Source organism: Paroedura picta, chromosome 12, assembly GCF_049243985.1.
Source record: "Paroedura picta isolate Pp20150507F chromosome 12, Ppicta_v3.0, whole genome shotgun sequence".
Classification (NCBI taxonomy): Eukaryota; Metazoa; Chordata; class Lepidosauria; order Squamata; family Gekkonidae; genus Paroedura; species Paroedura picta.
This window is the reverse complement of record NC_135380.1, coordinates 2,136,818-2,156,361: the sequence shown is the minus strand read 5'-3', so window position 1 is coordinate 2,156,361 and position 19,544 is coordinate 2,136,818. Positions and strand designations below refer to the sequence as shown.

The window sequence follows — 19,544 nt, the reverse complement described above, 5'->3', positions numbered from 1 at the left end:
TGTCACCTGCAGATTTGATCCATGTACCCTCTATCACTTCAGCCAAATCAGTAATCTGGCTGCAATTCTAGGATGACTCCAGGCCCCACCTGCACGTTGGCAACCCGGACACTACCCAAAGGGAGGCAAAGGCTGGGAGAGCTTTTGAAAGGTGCAGGCAGGCAATCGAGTGAACAAAGGACAGCTGGGCCGAAGGAGCTTGGGCCTTCATAGTTTAGCCGCGGGACTGCTAGTTCGGGTTTGGAAATACCTGGAGGTTTTGAGGTGGAGCCCGAGGAGGGGGGTCTTGGGGGGGGATGTCAAGGAGGCACAAATGCCCTACCACCTGCCTTCCCAAGTGGCCATTTTCTCAGAGTGATCTCTGTTGCTTGGAAACCAGTTATAATCCCACAAGATCTCCAGCCACCATCTGGAAGTTGGCAACCCTATTTAGCTATCATTCTTTACCCAAAGGAAAAGAGTCATTTCAAGGGAACACTTGTTTTTTAGCTGTCATGGAGAGAGGGAGACAGCAGCAAAAGAAAGAGCCCACCTAAAAGAAGTCAGCTACTGGCACCAGCCTTTTGCCCACTCAGCTGGCACTCCAGGAAAAGGACTCCCTTCCCCAAACACCCCTCACACACACACACACACACACACACACACACACACACGGGAGGGAGGGAGGGAGGGGAAAGGGGTGAAATCGTTGTCAAGGAAAGCATCTTCCCCTCCCGGCATTGGGCCACTTCCAGACATGATGTGATGTGGCACGCTGTGCCATCTTAGATCTCCTAATTCGAGCCAGCCCATGTGACTCCTCAGAGGTTAGCAAAATTGCCAGCCAGAATCGGAGAGGGCTGTGGAGGCAGGCTGCCCAGAGTTGCCAACCACCAGGTAGGGCCTGGAGAGTTCCTAGAATTCCAACTGGTGTCTGCTTTGGAACGTTGACCCTCTGCCATCGCATCCCTGCAGGGGTTCCTTCCTTCCCACCCCAAATTTTGCCCTCCCCAGCTTTGATCCCCAGCTCTCCAGGGAATTAGCACCCCTCAATCTCCTTCCATACGTCCACTTCCCCAAACTTGTGGGACTCAGATCCACTCGGGCATAAAGTCCGGCAGCGTGCTTGACGATGTGCAGGGGAGGGAGGGAGGGAGGGAGGCTGAGCCCTTCCAGAGAAAGCAGCAGTCTGAAGAAGGGAGGAGAGACAGGAACGAATCAAGGGACTGAGGAGAGCACTTTGGAGAGGAGGCATTTTGGTCGCTTGAAGCTGTGCGCAGTTCTTGGCAGGGTCGGTTTCTCTGGGAGGGGGGCAGCTGGGAGATACGCCGCAATTTTGTCAGTTCTCACAGCTCTCCAAAGTGATTCTTGCCAGTTTCTACCTCCAGTTCTGGTGGCAGGTGAAGGTATATTTGGCAGCTGTTTTGCTACTGGGAGCCATCCACACCACCATTAAGAGCCCCCCTTCGTTATTAGGCAACAACCCAGAAACGGTTCTTTCTTCATCCAAAACAACGGCAATCCGGTTACCAAACGATGCTCCGCATCATGACTTTATACAATAGAGACTTTCAGAGTTCACCCCTCTGCAAGGCAGCCCCAGAGGATGGTCCGGGAAGCACTTGTGTTTTTGTGAAGCCATCAACAGTATCTCAAAGATGCCGAAGAGTATGCCAAAGATACAGAGTCTGCGCTTTGCTAAGCCCAATCAGAGTAATAGAAGAGCAGTGTGTAAACGGAACATTTCCCTTTCTTCTTTGCCCTCCCTCAGTATTTGCCCTTTTGCCCCCTTGTATTCGATTCCAGCCCCCAAGAGAAGGCAGGAGGGACCAGCCCACACCTCAGTCTGCAGTACGGTGCTCAGGAAGGAATCAGTTCAGCCTCCCACAACAGCTTGCAGCTCTGGAGTCAGCAGCCAAAGCTTTTCTCAGCCGGTGGAACTAATCTTGACCACCTGTTAACGCTTCACCTCAGCATCCCCCTTCCAAAACAGCAGCCTCCCCTCTAAGCACCATTGTGGTTGATTTGCAGGTGGACAGCATTGGGGGATGAGATCTCCTTGCTGCCATCTCCAAAGGGCAACCTTTGGAAGGAATTTTTCTATCAATTTTAAGTTTGCACCCCTCGGAATAGTCAGCACCCAACTGGCCTTCAAAGAGTGGTACCTTCAATGCTGGTTTTCCCCTTCTGAGCGAGAGGGTGGGGCAGGACCCCTGCCTGCTGCTGCCTGCTCTGAGTCGCAGGTATTCCATGTCTCACTGCAGGTGGGGGTGGGGGGGGGAGCTATGCCTCAGGCTCTTCTCCATTTGCCTCATTAGGACTGGGAAGGGCAATTAAGAACTGTGTGCTGTCGCTTCCTAACAACCGTTCCCCAGGCTGCCAACCTGCAGGCAAAGCCCTTGGTGAGAGGAAGCCACCTCAAGGATGTTAGCCTCAGAGTGCCGCCCAGGCCGGGCGGAGGGTGACTTTCAGCGCATTCACTGCGTTCGGTCCCTAATGCAACTAATAGCAAATAATTCTGGCTCATAACAAAGGAGAGGCCTTTGCAACATCTTCCTCTGCTCCACCAGGAGCGAATCTTGAGGTCGAGGGCAAGAAACTCCAGGCCGGGAAAATCCTGGAGATTGGGAGGCGGAGCCAGAGGAGGGAGGGGCTGGGGGAAGGGAGGGGCCTCATTGGGGCATACTGCCCTTGAGCCGCCCCCCCCCCCCAGGGGACCTGAACTGTGCCTTTTGGAGAGCAGCTGCAATTCTGCAGTGGTGGGAATGGATGAGAAAAGCCCCTGTATACTGCTCAACTTTTCAAGAGATCTCCAAAATATCTGTGGACCTGTGGATGGAAACATACTTAGAGATGGCAAATCTAGACAGCATCCTAAAAAGCAGAGCCATCACCCTGCCAACAAAAGTGCGTTTAGTCAGGGCTATGGTATTCCCAGTTGCAATGTATGGCTGTGAACAAACCAGTCAGTCCTAGAGGAGATCAGCCTGGACTGCTCCTTAGAAGGCCAGATCCTGAAGATGAAACTCAAATACTTTGGCCACCTCATGAGAACGAAGGACTCCCTGGAGAAGAAGCTAATGCTGGGAGCGATTGAGGGCAAAAGAAGAAGGGGACGACAGAGAATGAGGTGGCTGGATGGAGTCACTGAAGCAGTCGGTGCAAACTTAAATGGACTCTGGGGAATGGTAGAGGACAGGAAGGCCTGGAGGATCATTGTCCATGGGGTCGCAATGGGTCAGAAACGACTTCGCATCTAACAACAACAACATACTTAGAGATTCCCCGGTGAAGCTGCCTGTGCCATGTACACGGATGCCGATTTCCAGGTGGCCCCTGGAGATCTCTCATTATCACAGTTGACCTCCAGATGATCAAGATTAGTTCTCCTGAGGAAATCGGCCACTTTGGAGGGTGGACTCTCTGGCATTGTATCCTGCTGAGGATTCTGCCTCCTTTAAAAAGTATTCATTCGAGACCCTTTCATTTTCCCCACAGGGTCCCTGCCGTTCGGCCTGGCCCTCTTTCATCAGGTTCTTTGAGACCCCTTTGGGTAGTAAAAAGTGGGGTACCAAAGATCAGCTCTTCTTCTCCCTGCTAGCCTCAGTAGGGTTGCCAACTCAGGGTTGAGAATTTCCTGGCGATTTGGGAGGGTGGAGTTGGGGGAAGGGAAGATGCCCTGTGGAGTGAAATGCCCCCATGCCCTCCACTCCAAAGTGGAATTTCCTCTAGAGGAACTGACCTCTGTTATCTCTGGAGATTAATTGTAATTCCAGGAGATCTCCAGGCCCCACCTGGAGGCTGGCAACCCTGTGCTTGCTTACCGGGTCTGCTGGCAGGAAAGCCGATGGGGCAGTTTCCCATGGCTCTGGGTGGGAAATCTCTGAAGCCTCTTTGTCTCATTCCGATTTGCTCAGCAGAGCCACAAGTAAAACCAGCTCTGGTTGGAGAGCACCACTTTGATCACAACGACCTCCAGGCCTGACGTCAAAGTCGACAGACATCAGCAGCAGGGAACGCGGGGGGGGGGGGGGGCAGATCGTGTTTGTTGTTTCCTACGTCCCTCATTACAGAGTTCTCTGCATCGAGCTGAAAGCTAGAAAGTTGCTCTGGGGACTGAAAGCCGGCTCGAGGCTACGTTGCACATCCAGCCAAGGCTCCAATCAATTGCAGAGGGACTGCGTGGCCTTGTAAAAAGAGACAGGAGATTGTTGCAGAGAAGAGTGTCAAGTCCCCAGCCAGAGGGGAAGGACACGATCGCTCATCCCAGGCCATCTGGCAGGACCCCAGTAGCTGCGATTCCTTGCTTTCACAGCCTGTTTTCCGTAGCATTTCCTGGGAGACGCAAGATCTGCAGTGTGCATTATCTCACAGAATACGGAGAGTTGCCTACAGGGGGCAGGAGAGGAGATGTGTTTTTAGCATAATTAGATTAGGGACTTCCTGGGGTTTTTCAAAAATCCTTCTTCCTGCGTCCTGCTGGGATCCTGCTCCTTTGAGGCCACTTACTCCCTGCTTGCCTCCTGAACAGAAAGAATGACTGCACATAGCAGTTAAACAGTTAATAAGGTCTCTCTACTTCTCTTTTCTGGGGAAGAAATTGAGATAGTGACAGATTTTATTTTCCTGGGCTCCAAGATCACTGCAGATGGGGACTGCAGCAAAGAAATTAAAAGACGCTTGGCAAAAGAAAGCTATGGCAAATCTAGACAGCATCCTAAAAAGCAGACATCACCCTGCCAACAAAAGTGCGTCTAGTGAAGGTTATGGTCTTCCCAGTTGCAATGTATGGCTGTGAAAGTTGGACCATAAGGAAGGCCGAACGTCACAGAATTGAGGCTTTTAAACTCTGGTGCTGGAGAAGACTCTTGTGAGTCCCTTGGACTGCAAGGCGAACAAACCGGTCAGTCCTGGAGGAGATCAGCCCTGACTGCTCCTTAGAAGGCCACATCCTGAAGATGAAACTCAAATACTTTGGCCACCTCATGAGAAGGAAGGACTCCCTGGAGAAGAGCCTAATGCTGGGAGTGATTGAGGGCAAAAGAAGAAGGGGGAGATGTGGGTCTAGTCTGTTCTCTGCTGGGAGAAGGGGGAGGAGAGCGAAATCTGACCATCCCATTGTCTAGAGTAGACCTGTTAGCAATTGCATGATGGTGGGCCAAGTCTTGCAAGTCATTGAACTGTCTTCCCTCCCCCAGCCTGTTCTTTGCCCAGAGAGCGGTGGGGGGGGGGAGCTTTTAAAGGTTTTGTTCAATTCAATCCTCCAAAGCCAACATGAATTTCTTCACAATTCCAAATAAATACTCTCTTTCATTTATGAAGCTCTTTATGGTGTGCATCCAGCCAACTGTCTACGTTCCTTGGAGCGGGAGAGAAAAAATTGGGCTGTTACCACCTCATTCCAAATCACTGGTGTGTGTTTGCCTGCGGAGCTTTAAATGGCCATTTCAGGAGCATCAAAACTCTGGCACTTTACTGCCCTCCCCCCCTCTCCTAAAATATGCCCTGCCCTCATCTCTGGTTCCTTCTGGAAAGTCATTAATGGTGTTCCATGTATTCATTAAAAGTTTCCATCCCATTGTTTTGCGAGTGTCTACTCTTTCAGAGACAGACGTCAGAGGGCACATTAATGTTTTTAATTACCGAAGGGCCTGGTGGGGGGTAACTGCAGAGACAAAGGCCGGGGGGGGGGGCAGTGGCCACTGTCATGAACCCAACAAATTGGACCAAGAACGCCATGCTGAGAAAAGGCAAACAGGGAGGCAGGCTCACTGGGAAAGGAGCAGCACTGTTTGTGTACAAAGGAAGCCTCCCAGAATCTGCCGAGCGTGTCCCAGAGCAAATTGGGATGCCACAGTTGCCTCCCAGTTTCCGAGACCCAAGACACTCTGCATTCTGACAAACATGGAGAGCAGATTTCCCCCTTACATAAAGTTTGCTTTTCGAGTGGGTCAGTCTAAGAGTAGAGCCCCAAACAGTCCTGTTCATGTCAACGAGGGTTGCCAACTCAGACCTGGAGAATTCACACTATTGCAGGGGGTGGACTAAATGACTCAGGAGGTCCCTTCCAACTTTATGATTCTATGATTCTATGTCTGGTGTCTGAGGCCAGCTGCATCACTCCAAGCATGGACGGGTGTCATCTTCTTGACTGGGATGTCTCCCTCTGTCTAAATCTGGAAGCCTTCTGCCCCTCTCCTCCCTACCTTTGACCTCTCACGCTTTGCACATGGCCTTCCATGGAGACATGCATCTCTGCCCTCCTGCTCCCACGCACACGCTGCTAGACAGGTTGGCCATTTGGGAAACTGAAAGTATGCTTTAGATTAGGCTTTTCTCCCTCTCCTTTGCGACGGCAGCCTGAATGTAAACTGGGTCGACTTGAATAAGCATAAGGGGTTTTTTGCTTGTTTGTATTTTTGTTTTTGCAATATACTTCTTGGGAGATTTATTCACTGCACTCAGTACGATGCTTCTGCGACTGGGCAAGCTCTGCTATATCAGCCAACTAGTTCTAGTTAAAAGGACCAGCCGGCAAGTGATGTGCAGGACCTTTGCGGGAGCCTGGGAGAGCTGCTGCCAGCATCGGCAGCCAAGCCAGCACTGACCTTGAGGGGCCAGAGGTCGGACTCAGTTGTGGGCAGCTTCATGCAATCGGCAGAACAACCCACAAGCACTAAAAGAAACCCGTCCCTCCACTGCAGAGTGCTTTAGTACAGGGGTAGTCACCCTGTGGTCCTCCAGATGTTAATGAACTACAATTCCCATGAGCCCCTGCTAGCATTTGCTGGCAGGGGCTCATGGGAATTGTGGTTCATTAACATCTGGAGGACCACAGGGTGACTACCCCTGCTTTAGTATACTGGAATCCCTACGGTGGAGTCCTAGGAAGATGAAAAGGAAGCTTTCGGGGGCCTAATTGGAATGGCGCACCCCAAATTGCCACATACATCACGAGCGGAGCTCTGTCTGCACAGCCCGGTCTGCACGTCACGTCCAATGGGAAAGGAGGCATCGCCCCTTGCGGCGAATGCTCCCGCCGTGCTTGGCCTGGCCCCTGCGTTGTCCTGAGCTGACTTGTTCGGGAGTTTGCTTTGCTAATGTAATGGCCCCTTTGATCCATCTTATCACTCCTCTGCTTAACCTAAAACCTGAGACCCGAGATGGAATCCGAGAAATGGATTGGGATGGCCACGCACAGAATTGTCAGGGCTTTGCCTCCGTGGGAGAGCCTCATAATCCCGGTTTTAGGCACAAGCAATAACCGTAATGCATGTGGCGTCTCCAACTAAGGGAGGCACAAAGTGAATTGCAAAGAAGGGGCCCGGCTCCTAGCTCCCCTCCGTCACCATGGCTAGGAGCCAGCACCCATAGATATTTCCCCCTCCACAGTTTCATCGCTCTCTGCATAAAGCAGTGTTTCCTTCTGCCCATCCTGAGTCCATCAGCAATGGTCTACCAAGGCCGGTCTTGTCTGCGCAGACTGGCAGTGGTTCTCCAGGGTCTCAGGCAGAAAGCGTCTTTCCCATCACCAGCAGCCCCATCCTTTCACTGGAGATAATGGGGATTGAACCTGGGACCTCCTTCATGTCAAAGTGAGGCCCTTCCATTGAGCCACAGTCCCTCCCCAGGGAAGAAGGGGGCAGGTGATCTTCCCTTGATCAAGAACCTGGAGACCGTCTGCTAGTCGGAGAAGACAATTCCAAGCTGAAAGGACCAAGGGAAGAGGCAGGAGTCTCTGTGTTTCAGTAATTAAGCGTCTGATTTGTGCTTACAAAGACCTAGGTTCAGTCAGGGGCATCTCCTCTAAAAGGGATCCCAGATTGCAGATATGGAAAGGGCCTTTTTGTCCCTGGTCTACAGAGATTGACAACGAAGTCTTCTGGATCAATAATCTACTTTGCTTCAAGTACGGTTCACATCTTTCCTTTGTAGCCACTCATCATATTACATGAATATATGAAGCGGCCGTATCCTGAACCAGAACATTAAGAATGCAAGATGAAGTCTGCTGGATCAGACTTTGGTCCGTTTAGTCTCACAAAGCAGCCAGCCAGTGCCACGGGAGGGTCAACAACAGGGCAGAGAGGCCGAGGCCTTCCCCTGGTCAAAATACAAGAAGAGCCCTGCTGGATCAGACCAGTGATCCACCTAGTCCAGCCTCTTTCCCCACACAGTGGCCAACCAGTTCCTCTGGAGGGGGAAGAGCTTCTGGAAGCCCTCCCCTGGTATTGCCTCATTGCTCTGGAATTCAGAAGAACGCTTTTAAGTTTCTTGATCATGGGAAGATCACCGGGCCCCGGGAGGCTCTGAACGGCCTCCATACTTAGAAATGTCTCCCCCTCTTTTATGGCGTCTGCTCCTAAAGCCCACCCAAGTGGTGCTCCCAAGTGCAGAGACAGACGAAACACGGACAGAAATCCCCACCAGCCCTCCCAACACTGTCAGCCGGCCTGACTTTTCGGGCTGCATGACAGAGGCGTGTTCTGCCAAGTTGAAAGTTAAGGAATTGTTGACTTTAGGTTTCCCTCTGGAGAACTGAGCTAATTGAAAAAGCTTTAATGGCTTTTGCCATCTCTGCACCATTCAAGGGGAAGGAGAAATTTAGCCAGTCAATTTGATTTCATTGTCAGCTGAAAGACCTCTCGGAATCCATCCTCAGGCCCGGGGGGGGGGGGGGGGGGGAGGAGTTAATCAGCGGCTTCCTTGCCCCGAGGCATGCAGGGAACAGCACTCTGCCTGCCAGGTGAATGGATACAACCCACCCACCCACCCACCCACCCACCTCTCCCCCGTCCTTCTTTCCATTAAGGCAGGCCAGGTCAACAGCTTCTCTGGGATGAAATGTGGGAGAGCGGCTGATTTGCCGGCTGTGGTCCTGGCATCTCATCTCCAGACAAACGGCCTTTCTGCATAGATAGCTCGCGGGAGCTACAGGAAAGGGTGCTCCTGAGCATTTGCTCTGTGCTCACCTGCATAGGAGTTTTTCTTTTAAGTGTTTCGGGAATCACTCAGAGTCATCCTTCTAAAAATCGATAGCAGGCATCTCTCTGCGCAGAAAGGCTCCTCCCGAGGCCCTTTTCCGATTAGTAATAAAACCCCCTAACAATTGTGCAACAAAAAATATTGAAATTGCCATCATGAGGTGGCAGCCCACGAAGACCCAGCCTCGGCCAAATCAATAAAGGCAACAAAGAAGCATCAGTGTTTATTCTTGGAGCCGCTGTGTTAGAACCACCGCGTGGAGAAGCCGGCACCAAGACATTCCTACATACCCAGTTCTGCCGAGGGAGCGAGAAAAAGGAAAGGGTTGGCAGCTCTAGGGAGAGAAATTGCAGGAGATTTTGGGGGTGGAGCCTGATGCCGGCAGGGTTTGCGTAGGGGAGGGGCTTCAAGGCAGGATTAGGGTTGGGTGCTTTGGCGTCCATTCGCGCCCAACCCTAGCCAGGATAGAGTCCACCTTCTCAAGGGGAACTGATCCTCATCCCAGGAGGCTGCCAGAGACCACCTGAAGGTTGTGAACCCTAAAAGGGAGTCTTCATCCAGGTGAAGAGCTGGAGGGAGAGAACTCCAGAGGCAGGGGCCATGACCATCAAGGCCCTGTCTCTGCTGTGCGCAACCCAGAAAGATGGACCAGCAGGCTCAAAGCAGGGCAAGCTGAACTGGCCAATTACTTTGCCTCTGTGATCACCCACCTTGAGCCAGAAGAGGCCCAGTGCAGGTAACAATTTCCTGCTTGATTGCGTGAGCCTACCCTTCAGTGTGCTTCATAAAAAGACTAGCTCAGGTAGAAGTTCCATAGCACCAGACACAGGTCAGCATAACCAAATATGCAGAAGTCAAGAGGTCTCACCCTTGTGTGATAGATTCAAATGGGTAGCCGTGTTGGTCTAAAGTAGCACAATAAAATCAGAGTTCAGCAGGGGCACCTTTAAGGCCAACAAAGATTTATTCAGGGAGTGAGCTTTCAAGTGCAAGCACTCTTCCTCAGACTATGATCTTCTTACATGACAAAAGGGTGCCAGATGGAGGATGGAGCAGAGTTCTTCTCTCTTGCCCCAGAGGGGCAGACCAGAATGAATGGGATGAAATTAATGCAAAAGAAATTCTATCTAAACATCTGGAAGAAGTTCCTGACAGTCAGAGCAGTTTCTCAGTGGAACAGGCCTCCTCGGGAGGTGGTGGGTTTTCCATCTTTGGAGATTTTTAAACAGAGGCTGGAGAGCCATCTGACGGAGAGGCTGATTCTGTGAAGGCAAAGGGGTGGCAGGTGACAGTGGATGAGCGAGAGGGGTGTGAGTGTCCTGCATAGTGTGTGATATTTAGAGTTCCAGCTCTGGGTTGGGACATATCTGGAGATGTGGGGGGGGGGGGGAAGGTGGAGCTCGGGGAGAGCAGCATTTGGGGAGGGAAAGGACCTTGGCAAGGTCTAATTCAATAGTCCCCCTTCCAAAGCAGCCTTTTTCTCCAGGGGATATGATGCCTGTCATCACCTTGAGATCAGTTGCAATGCCAGGAGATCTCCAGGCCCTGCCTGGAGGCTGGCAGCCCTAGGGATTGTCACATGGCAAGGTCTTCCAGGGCTAGGACCTCAGTTCGGTTCCCTTTAAAAGATGAAGCACCGGTGGGGCTAAGGCCCAGCGGCAGAGCAGAAAGCGTGCAGAAATTCCCGGGTTCAAATTCCCTGGATATTCCCGTGCAACGGATCAAGGATTTATGCATTTGTTTGTTTATGTTCCTTGCAATCAGCTTTTCTCACTGGGACTCAATCAAGGCAGATGGTAACCAAAATGTTTGAGACAAAAAAAAGAAATTAAAATATAGCTCCACACCTAGTGCTAATGTACAAAATAGCTTATATTTATGTATTTATAATTACATTTGTTTCCTGCTGTATCTTAGGAGACTCATGTACTTAATTATATATACAAAAGTACTAAAATAGCATTGAGAAACCACAGTCCAATGACTTTGAATATAAGTACCTAACCCTAATATAAAGACAAATATCTAATCATATAAATACAGGTTAAAAGGTACACATGTATTTATGCACAAGAACCAATACCGTCCACATTCTGGCTTCAAGCCTTCCTCAGGGGTAAAATTCAAACTTAGCACTCCATTAATTTAACAGAAATAGACATAAAACTCATGATACATAGATTGGACCTTACTCATACCGAGCTGTTCACCCGTGGAGTAAGTGGTGATAAATATTCTTGAAATGCCTCAGGGGCACCATATTGCGTCTGCCCTCGAGTCTGCTTAGGCCCGCCTGCAGTGCTCAAAGCACCAATGCAGTGCTCAGGTCCAAACAGAACAGAATCGGCTGCTAAGTCAACAGTGAGGCTAAACAGAGTGGAACTTCTAGCAGAGTGATGGGATTTGACCCGTAAGCATCCAGATGCAACCAGAAGAAAAACAAAAACATAGATATAAACAGGTCACATTAAATAAATCCAGAAATTACAGAGTTTGCTGGTCTTGGACAGTAATAAGTCACTTTGATTTGATAAAGCTGTTCTCATTGAGCAGTTCTGGCAGAGAACTTTCGTCCCCACCTGCCTCACAAGTGTCTGTTGTCGGGAGAGGAGGGGGAAAGTATTTGTAAGTCACTTTGGGACTCTTTCAATATCCCCCTTCAAGGATCGCTGCCTTGTCGTGGCAAGGGGGCTTGCGTAGTTCAATGAAGCTATGAGCTATGCCGTGCAGGGCCACCCAAGACGGACAGGTCATAGCTGAGAGCTCTGACAAAAGGTGATCCACTGGAGAAGGAAATGGCAAACCACTCCAGTATCTTTGCCATGAAAACTCTATGGACAGTTCCAGTTGGGACTCTTTCAGGTAGTGAAAAGCAGGGTGTAAAAAAACATCTCTTCTTCTTCACTCCAACACCTGTCTATCCAGGCAGGCAGAATACTCCCCTCTTCTAAGGACTTGCAGGGACTGACCCTGCTTCCTGACAGCTCATGGGCCACTGTGGAGCTATGCTCACTCTTCTCCCCCATGTCAGGCAAGAGAGACTGGACAGCATGGAACACTATGCGCTCAGCTTCCCTGGAGTTCTGGCAAGATTGCATCTAGTGAGTGTGCATGTGCATTATCTCCCCTCAAGTCCCTTGCAACTTCTGGCTTCCCCAGGAATGAAAGGCCTCCTGGACATCCTTTTGTCGACTGCCTTGCAAATGAAGTCAAGCCAGGAGCACCGGGGGCGGGGGGGGGGGAACAACTAGATTCCCAGGTTCCCAGTCTTCAGGAGTTTGGACTCCCAAAAGCATCTGCCTTGGGACCCAGCGGGTCTTTAAGGTGCTCCTGGACTCAGAACGTGTTGCTGTGCAGCTGGCCGACAAGGGCACCCACCTAAAACCAAGAGTTCTCAGACACGCCAACATTTTGCAAGCATCCTTAAAATGGTTCCATACAAGGCATAATTTCTCATGATCTCTCCCAATAACCTCTTAATCCTGCCCTTATGGAAAGGCAGGAGCCATGGAAGGGAGGCCAGGTGCAGGCTGGGAAATGCCTGGAGATTTGGGGATGGAGCCCACCTCAGTGGGGAACAAGGCCATACAGCCACACTCCGAAGCATCTGTTTTTCTCTAGGGAAACAGATCTCTGCAGTCTGGAGATGAGCTGTAATTCGGAGGGATCCCCAGCTCTCAGCTGGAGGCTGGCATCCCTTATCAGTCACAGTCTCTTATGCAGAATGTATGTCAGGTGAGCAACACAATTCTACAGAAGTCCTCCACCTATGAGGAGTCTGTCCAGTCATCTCAAAAATCTCCACACTCAAAAGTTCTTCCACGGCTTCCACAAGTATATCTGGAGCAAACTGGACTCCACGTAGGAGCCGGTTCCCCATCTGAGCCACAAATGCCCCATGATGCCTCCAACACCTCTGAGGAAGCCAATTTTCTCTGCAGCCTGTGTGGCACGCGAGATAAATGAAGGCACTCGCAGGCTGATAAGCACGCCGCAGAATTAATATTTGCTGTACAACCTGGCTGGGCGTCCTGCCTGATTGCCTGGGCCCTGGACGGTGAGTTCAGGAGGGGTTATCTAGGACTTTTACACGTCTTCAGCATGTTAATGCTGCGTCTTTGCTGAGCCCCAAAACATCCCCAACCGCGGCAGCATCCAAACGCAGCCCCCCCACCCTTGGTTATGGTGTCGCAACGGAGTCGTCCTCTCCCTCCGCCGCTCGGCTTGACAGCATTTACATTTTCTGAATGGGCTAATCACAAATTCCAGCTTTCTGCATGTTTTCCTCCTCCAGAGCCACATGGAAAGGTCTGCAGGAGGCGGGGACCCAAACCAGAAATAAATACCTCCCGATCGGGGTAGGGAGGAGATAATGAAGGAGATAAGGAGAAAAGAAACGGCACAGACGCAATTGCATCTCTGGCTTTTTAAAAAACACAGTACAACACTAAAAATAGAGGTGTGGGGGCCAGCTGAAGTCATTGTGATAGGGAAGAAAGAATTGGGAAAGGAGGAGGGTCTTTTAAGAGGAGCTGAAGGGAGAGACGTCGAGAGCTTTTTGTGAGGACTGACAGAACCGAGCAAGCCACAAAACCACAAAAGCCTTTATAAGTGACGATCTGCATCTTAAATTGAGCTGGGGGAATTAACACCAGCAGCCAAGGCAGATGATCTTTAAAAAACATAGGAAGGCAGAAATGATGTGATTTCCACTAAGAGACAAGCCACTACATTCCGCACTGATTGTTTTTAGTGGCACGGTTGTGGCCTGGCTGGCCCAGGCATGCCTGATCTCATCAGCTCTCAGAAGCTAAGCCCAGCTGGCCCCGAACATCTCTTGCCAGGCATCTAGACAATCCTACACACTGTGGGATCCCTGGGCTACCCCACACAAACACCATACAGCATGGGTAGTCAAACTGCGGCCCTCCAGATGTCCATGGACTACAATTCCCAGGAGCCCCTGCCAGCGTTCGCTGGCAGGGGCTCCTGGGAATTGTAGTCCATGGACATCTGGAGGGCCGCAGTTTGACTACCCCTGCCATACAATAAGCAATATCCCTGTCCATAAAGCACAGTACAGAAATCTTGCCTTGAGGATAGGAAGCTTCAATAAGTGCAGCCAACTCATTTGAGTCCAAAACTGTTCATCCCTGAACAAGATGCCCGGCCAAGAGCTCAGGCAAGCCCATTAGATCTCGGAAGCCAAGCAGGGTCAGGCCTGGTGAGCTCTTGGGAGGGTGAGTCGTGACGCCGGGGCAGGCAACAGGAAGCCACCTCCGAGCGTCTCCTTCCAGGCCACCGGACAAGCTGGGACCTCTTGGCTACATCACACACGTGCCATATGCTTAATGAATAAATTGGATAAGATGTCATTAAGCAAGGGGTCCAAGCGGCCTCTTCAATTTCAGGACTGCATCCCAAAATTGCCCCTGAGCTCTTTTCCTGTTCTGCCAAGGATGGGGTAACCATTAGGCGATGGCAAACTTCCTTCCGACAATCAGTTTTTGTGACCTCCGCCGTATCGGGACTCAGCCAGCTTGAAGCTGTCTTCAAACAATTTGTCTCTTCTTTGGAGAAAATAGTTCCTTCAACTGTGATCTAACAGCAGCCCTCTTCAGAAAGCTTCAGGTAGGGACCAATTTACTCTCGTAGCAAGAAGGCACCAACTTTCTCCCCTCAGATTGTGACAGCCCAGGAGGTGTGTGTGTGTGTGTTGAGTGTCCATCCCTCCCATGCGGGGTCCTGTCTTCATCTTCTCCGAGCACTGATCCTGTTCACAAGTTCGTGTTCGCAGTTCTTGTCATTCAATGCACAGTTTAGCAAGGCGACCCTTAGCTGTTTCTCTGGCTCTGTCGTGTGATGCCTTTCTGTTCTTTTGTTCTGTGTTAACTGTGCAGTAAATCTTCTCAGACCTTCCCCACCCCCATAATATCTCCTGGTCCTGACCGTGAGGTTGAGGTAGTCTGCATGGGATGTTGTATCATCTAGCACAGCTTGTGCAGGCTTTAGAAGAAGAAGAAGAAGAAGAAGAAGAAGAAGAAGAAGAAGAAGAAGAAGAAGAAGAAGAAGAAGAAGAAGAAGAGTTGGTTCTTATATGCCGCTTTTCCCTATCCGAAGGAGGCTCAAAGCGGCTTACAGTTGCCTTCCCTTTCCTCTCCCCACAACAGACACCCTGTGAAGTGGGTGAGGCTGAGAGAGCCCTGATATCACTGCCCGGTCAGGACAGTTTTATCAGTGCTGTGACTAGCCCAAGGTCACCCAGCTGGCTGCATGTGGGGGAGCACAGAATCGAACCCGGCTTGCCAGATTAGAAGTCCGCACTCCTAACCACTACACCAAACTGGCTCTTTAGTGTGGGAAAGCAGCGGGAAAACCATTTGTATGAGAAACCAGCTTGGTTAAAAGTGGTTCAAAGTGGAGGCTTCTAATCTTGGGAGCTGGGTATGAGTTTGCCTGAGGATGATAGCCTCAAATGAGTCATTTTAGCTTGTAGGAAGAGTTCAGGCTTGATTGGATCTTGAGCCTGGCTTGGTGTCGTGGTTAAGAGCAGTGGCCTCTAATCTGGAGAACTGGGTTTGATTCCCCACTCCTCCTCCTCATGCAGCCAGCTGGGTATCAGTGGGCCAGACAGTTCTCTCAGAGCTCTCTCTGCCCACTTACCTCACAGTAAGGAGAGGAAGGGAAGGCAATTGTAAGCAGCTTTGGGGCTTCTTCAGGTAGTGACAAAGGGGATATAAAAACCCAGCTCTCCTTCCTGACAGCCTGCTCAGCATAGTGGTTAAAGTGTGGCAGCCTCTGATCTGGAGAAACAGGTTCCCTACTCCTCCACAGGCACCCAGGTGGATGACCTTGGGCTAGTCACAGTTCCCTGAGACTTCCCTCTTTGTCTGGCCAGAAGCTCCCCAAAAGGTCCAAAGGCAGTGGCACATCCTGAACGTATGGCCATTCCTACGGGCCGACTAGAACTTTTCTTTTGCTTGGGCTTCGGCCAGCAAATTATTAATTTATATCATCACTGCATCCAAGTTTTGGTGCCATTGGTTTTTTCCTTTCCAGCACAAGAAGGAGTCCCGTGTCACCTCACAGGCAGTCGCAGTGTTCTCCCACAGTCCCCCGGAGCCACGCAGTTTTCCTTTCCCAAACTAAACTGCTCTGTCTCTACTTTCCTGCATAAAGAAGGAAGGATTTCTGATGTGCCCACTAGTGCAGTGGAAGTGTGGGCCATTTCGGTCATCCCAGCAGAGTTTAATATGCTAGGGACTCTAGATATCCTGCAGAAAGGAAGTTCTCTTGATTATCACAGAGACAACTTTTGAACAGTCCAAACTGGAGGTAGATAAAACCCTAAATCATTGCAGGGACTTTCTCTGCCAGCACAGTTTGCAGTATAATCAGCATTGTCTCTCTTTAAGCATTGCTCCTTTTTATTTATTTGTTTGTTTTCTACTGTTAAGGAAAAAAGAACACACACATTTCCCAAACCACATAACGAATTTATGGACCTGACTTGAAGAGCGCACCAGTTCACCTGCTTCAGTAAACAGGATCATGTTAACTTATTTGGATTTTAATGGTCCAAAATCCGACAGCAGCTAATGGCACTAGGAGCAAAACGAACATATCCCCTTGATGCGGTGTGAATATTAAATGTTAATTGAGGTTTCCTATGTAGGAAAGCAAATCTCTCTCTCTCTCTTTCTCTCCCTCCCTCATGGTGCCCAGAGGAAACCTGCATTTCTCCAGGGAAATAAAGGAACCAGACTTTTCTGTGTATTGAACAGTTCTTTCTTTTGTGGACAAAGCCAAAAAGAAAAAAGGCTGACAAATCCTTCTAGGTTGCCAGTGGCAACCCACCGAGAGTTGTTTGAGAAAGGCGTAAAAATACATAAACAGGGGACTACACATTGTCAAGGACTTTGAAGCGATTAATCATATTTACATGCAAAAAACGAGCAAAGCAGTGAAAGCACATCCCAGTCGGGCCAGAGGGCGAAGCACAAGTCTGTTGCGCAGGGCAGTTGGGCGGTTCAGCCACTTTTTATCGACAACTTTTCTTGTTCTTCCTCAGTAGGATCAAAACCGATCAACAAGTACAGGGGTAGTCAAACTGTGGCCCTCCAGATGTCCATGGACTACAATTCCCATGAGCCCCTGCCAGCATTCGCTGGCAGGGGCTCATGGGAATTGTAGTCCATGGACATCTGGAGGGCCGCAGTTTGACTACCCCTGAACAAGGAGAACAGGTTTTGACCACAGCGCTCTATGCCTGTAATGTTACCTGTGGTTCCATAGCAGGCTAGCAAAGGGACAATTCACGCAAGACAAGTTCCCACCAGGCCCCTCCAAGCTATACACAAAGGGTGCCATGCACCTCTAAAGACACCCTTGGGTGTGGTTCATGCCGTATCAAAATGGAGTGGACACGGGGGCAGATGCCAGCAACTCCTCACAATCAGGGCGGGACTGGGGAGGGGCTCTTCTATGCAGCCTCTGCATCTTGGGACCTACTGTCAGGTCTGCTTGTGGTAGCCCCGACCAGGATGGCCCTGAGAGGCTAGCCTTTGGAATTAAGCAGTTATCAGCCCAGACTAGAACTTGGGTGGGAGATCACCAAAGGAAGCTCGGGTTTGCCACAAAGAGGCAGGCAATGGCCAACTACCGATGTACAACACTTGCCTTGCAAACCCTACGCTGTTGACCGCAGTTGGCTGAGACTCAGTGGCCCACTCTGCCATGACCTTGTTCACATATAATAACATCCTTGCAAATGGGAACCCTGGGAGAGCTGGGACAGTTTGTGTAGAAAAGGTGTTCATCCTCTGAAAGAGATTCAGCTTTCTGGTTCATTTGCAAGGCAAGTTCTGGCGTAACCGTTCAGATGCCTCTCTGTCAGGTGGTGTCCAGAGAACAGGATGAGGGGCTAAAAATGGCCACGGAACAATTCCCACTGATTTCCAGGGAAAGTGATGACTGTTGAGGGTGGGGTTGAGTGGGGTGGAAGCATGGCCACTTATGCCTCAGTCTCCCAGCTGTGGAATGAGGACACCAGCCAACTTCTTGGGGCTGTGAGAGCGATCAAGATGAAGGCTAAAAATGGCTTCATGCATTCTCAAAGGTTGCGTGAAATGATGGATGAGAAGGAATCTGCTCTGATGATGGGGTGGATTTGCAAGTTGACAGAGCTTGGAAATCACACATCAGAGCTCATCTTAAGAGAGCCAGCCTGGTTGTGGTTGAGAGCAGCAGCCTCTAATCTGGAGATCCGGGTTGGATTCCCCACTCCACATGCGGCCAGCTGGATGACCTTGGACTAGACACAGTCCTGTTAGACCTGTTCTCACAAAGCAATTCTGTCAGAGCTCTCCCACCCCCCCACCCCTACCTCACAGGGTGTCTGGCAACTGTAAACTGCTTTGAGACTCCTTTAGGTACTGAAAAGTGGGGTATAAATGCCCCGGGTTTCCTTCTTCTTCCTCCTCATTAGCCCCTCTGCATTATTGTGTTGTGAATCCAAATTTATCAAAAGAAGCCTTCACTGTCCAGACAGGAGCTATTTCTCTCCTCCTCCCACAACTTTTGCTGCCTTATCCACGTGAGGGAGAAAGATGAGCTCTAAATGCCATTTGTGTAATTGCACACAACCGATAATCACCACTAAGCACCCACAAAGACTTCCTGGAGAAGGGAAGAAAAGGGGGCAGCCAGAACAGGCACCGAGAGATGTCTCCCCCACCACCAGGCATTCCGGGTGCCCCCCCCCGCCCTCTTCCCATTCTGGTGCAAAGGCATCTACTGAACCGGCGCCGGTTGCCTCATGCAAGAGCTATCTGCCCACCCTTCTCTTGTGCCCCCCCCCCATGTGTGTCTCTGGCCGCTTGTCTGCCCTGCCTAGTCCCGGGCATCTCCCCAGAGCCCTTCTTCCCAGGCCGGCCGGGACCCTTCCGCTCTTACCTTCAAGCCATAAGCGTGCCCAGAGCAGAGGCGGCGGCGGCGGCGGCGGCAGGTCCTCTTGTGTATCGGCCACTTTCCAGGGTCCCTGGAGCCTCTGCCCTTCCAGGCGGGTTTACCGGTCGCCCATTTCCACCGGCCGAACGGCCCGAGGGCAGGCGAGGCGGGGATCCTATTCCTCCCCCACCCCCCAAGGCAAAGGCAAAGGCAGGCAGGCTCTTGGCACAGCCCCCGAGGGACGCGGCCGGCTTCCAGGCGGAACTTTCCCCCTCCGGGCTGGACTTTGCCTTCTGCTTGGCGCGATCCTTGCCCTGCTCGGAGTTCAGGCGCTGCTCTTCTGGGGTTCCTCCTCTGGAGGTGGGGCCGCTTCAACTTCTCCCGTCATCTGACTCGGGAAGGGGGCGGCGGAAAGGGGGGGGGGTCTCGCAAGCGGGACTTCCCGGGCTGTCGTAGTCCGAGGGGCCGGGAGGAAGGAACTCCGATGGCGGGGGGGGGGGGGGGGAGTGGGGGCGCAGGGGGCGCGCAAGGCCCGCGGCCGGCGGAGGGGGTCGGGGTCTCGGGCGAGGGGCTTGGCCCAAGTGCCCCGAGCGGAGCCGGACTGCCTGCTCTCGACCGCCGCGGACGGGCGC

At 51.2% G+C, this 19,544-nt stretch overlaps 1 protein-coding gene across 2 annotated transcripts in view; it reads right to left on the bottom strand.

Moving 5' to 3' along the window:
- The window catches only part of DRD2 (dopamine receptor D2), a 49,223-nt gene extending 29,994 nt beyond the window's left edge, over positions 1 to 19,229 (bottom strand). For both annotated transcript variants that reach the window (XM_077306165.1, XM_077306166.1), the window contains exon 1: positions 18,919 to 19,229. The gene's annotated coding sequence lies outside the window, so the exon portion shown is untranslated. The remainder of the gene's footprint in view (positions 1 to 18,918) is intronic.
- Between the last annotated feature and the right edge of the window lie 315 nt (positions 19,230 to 19,544).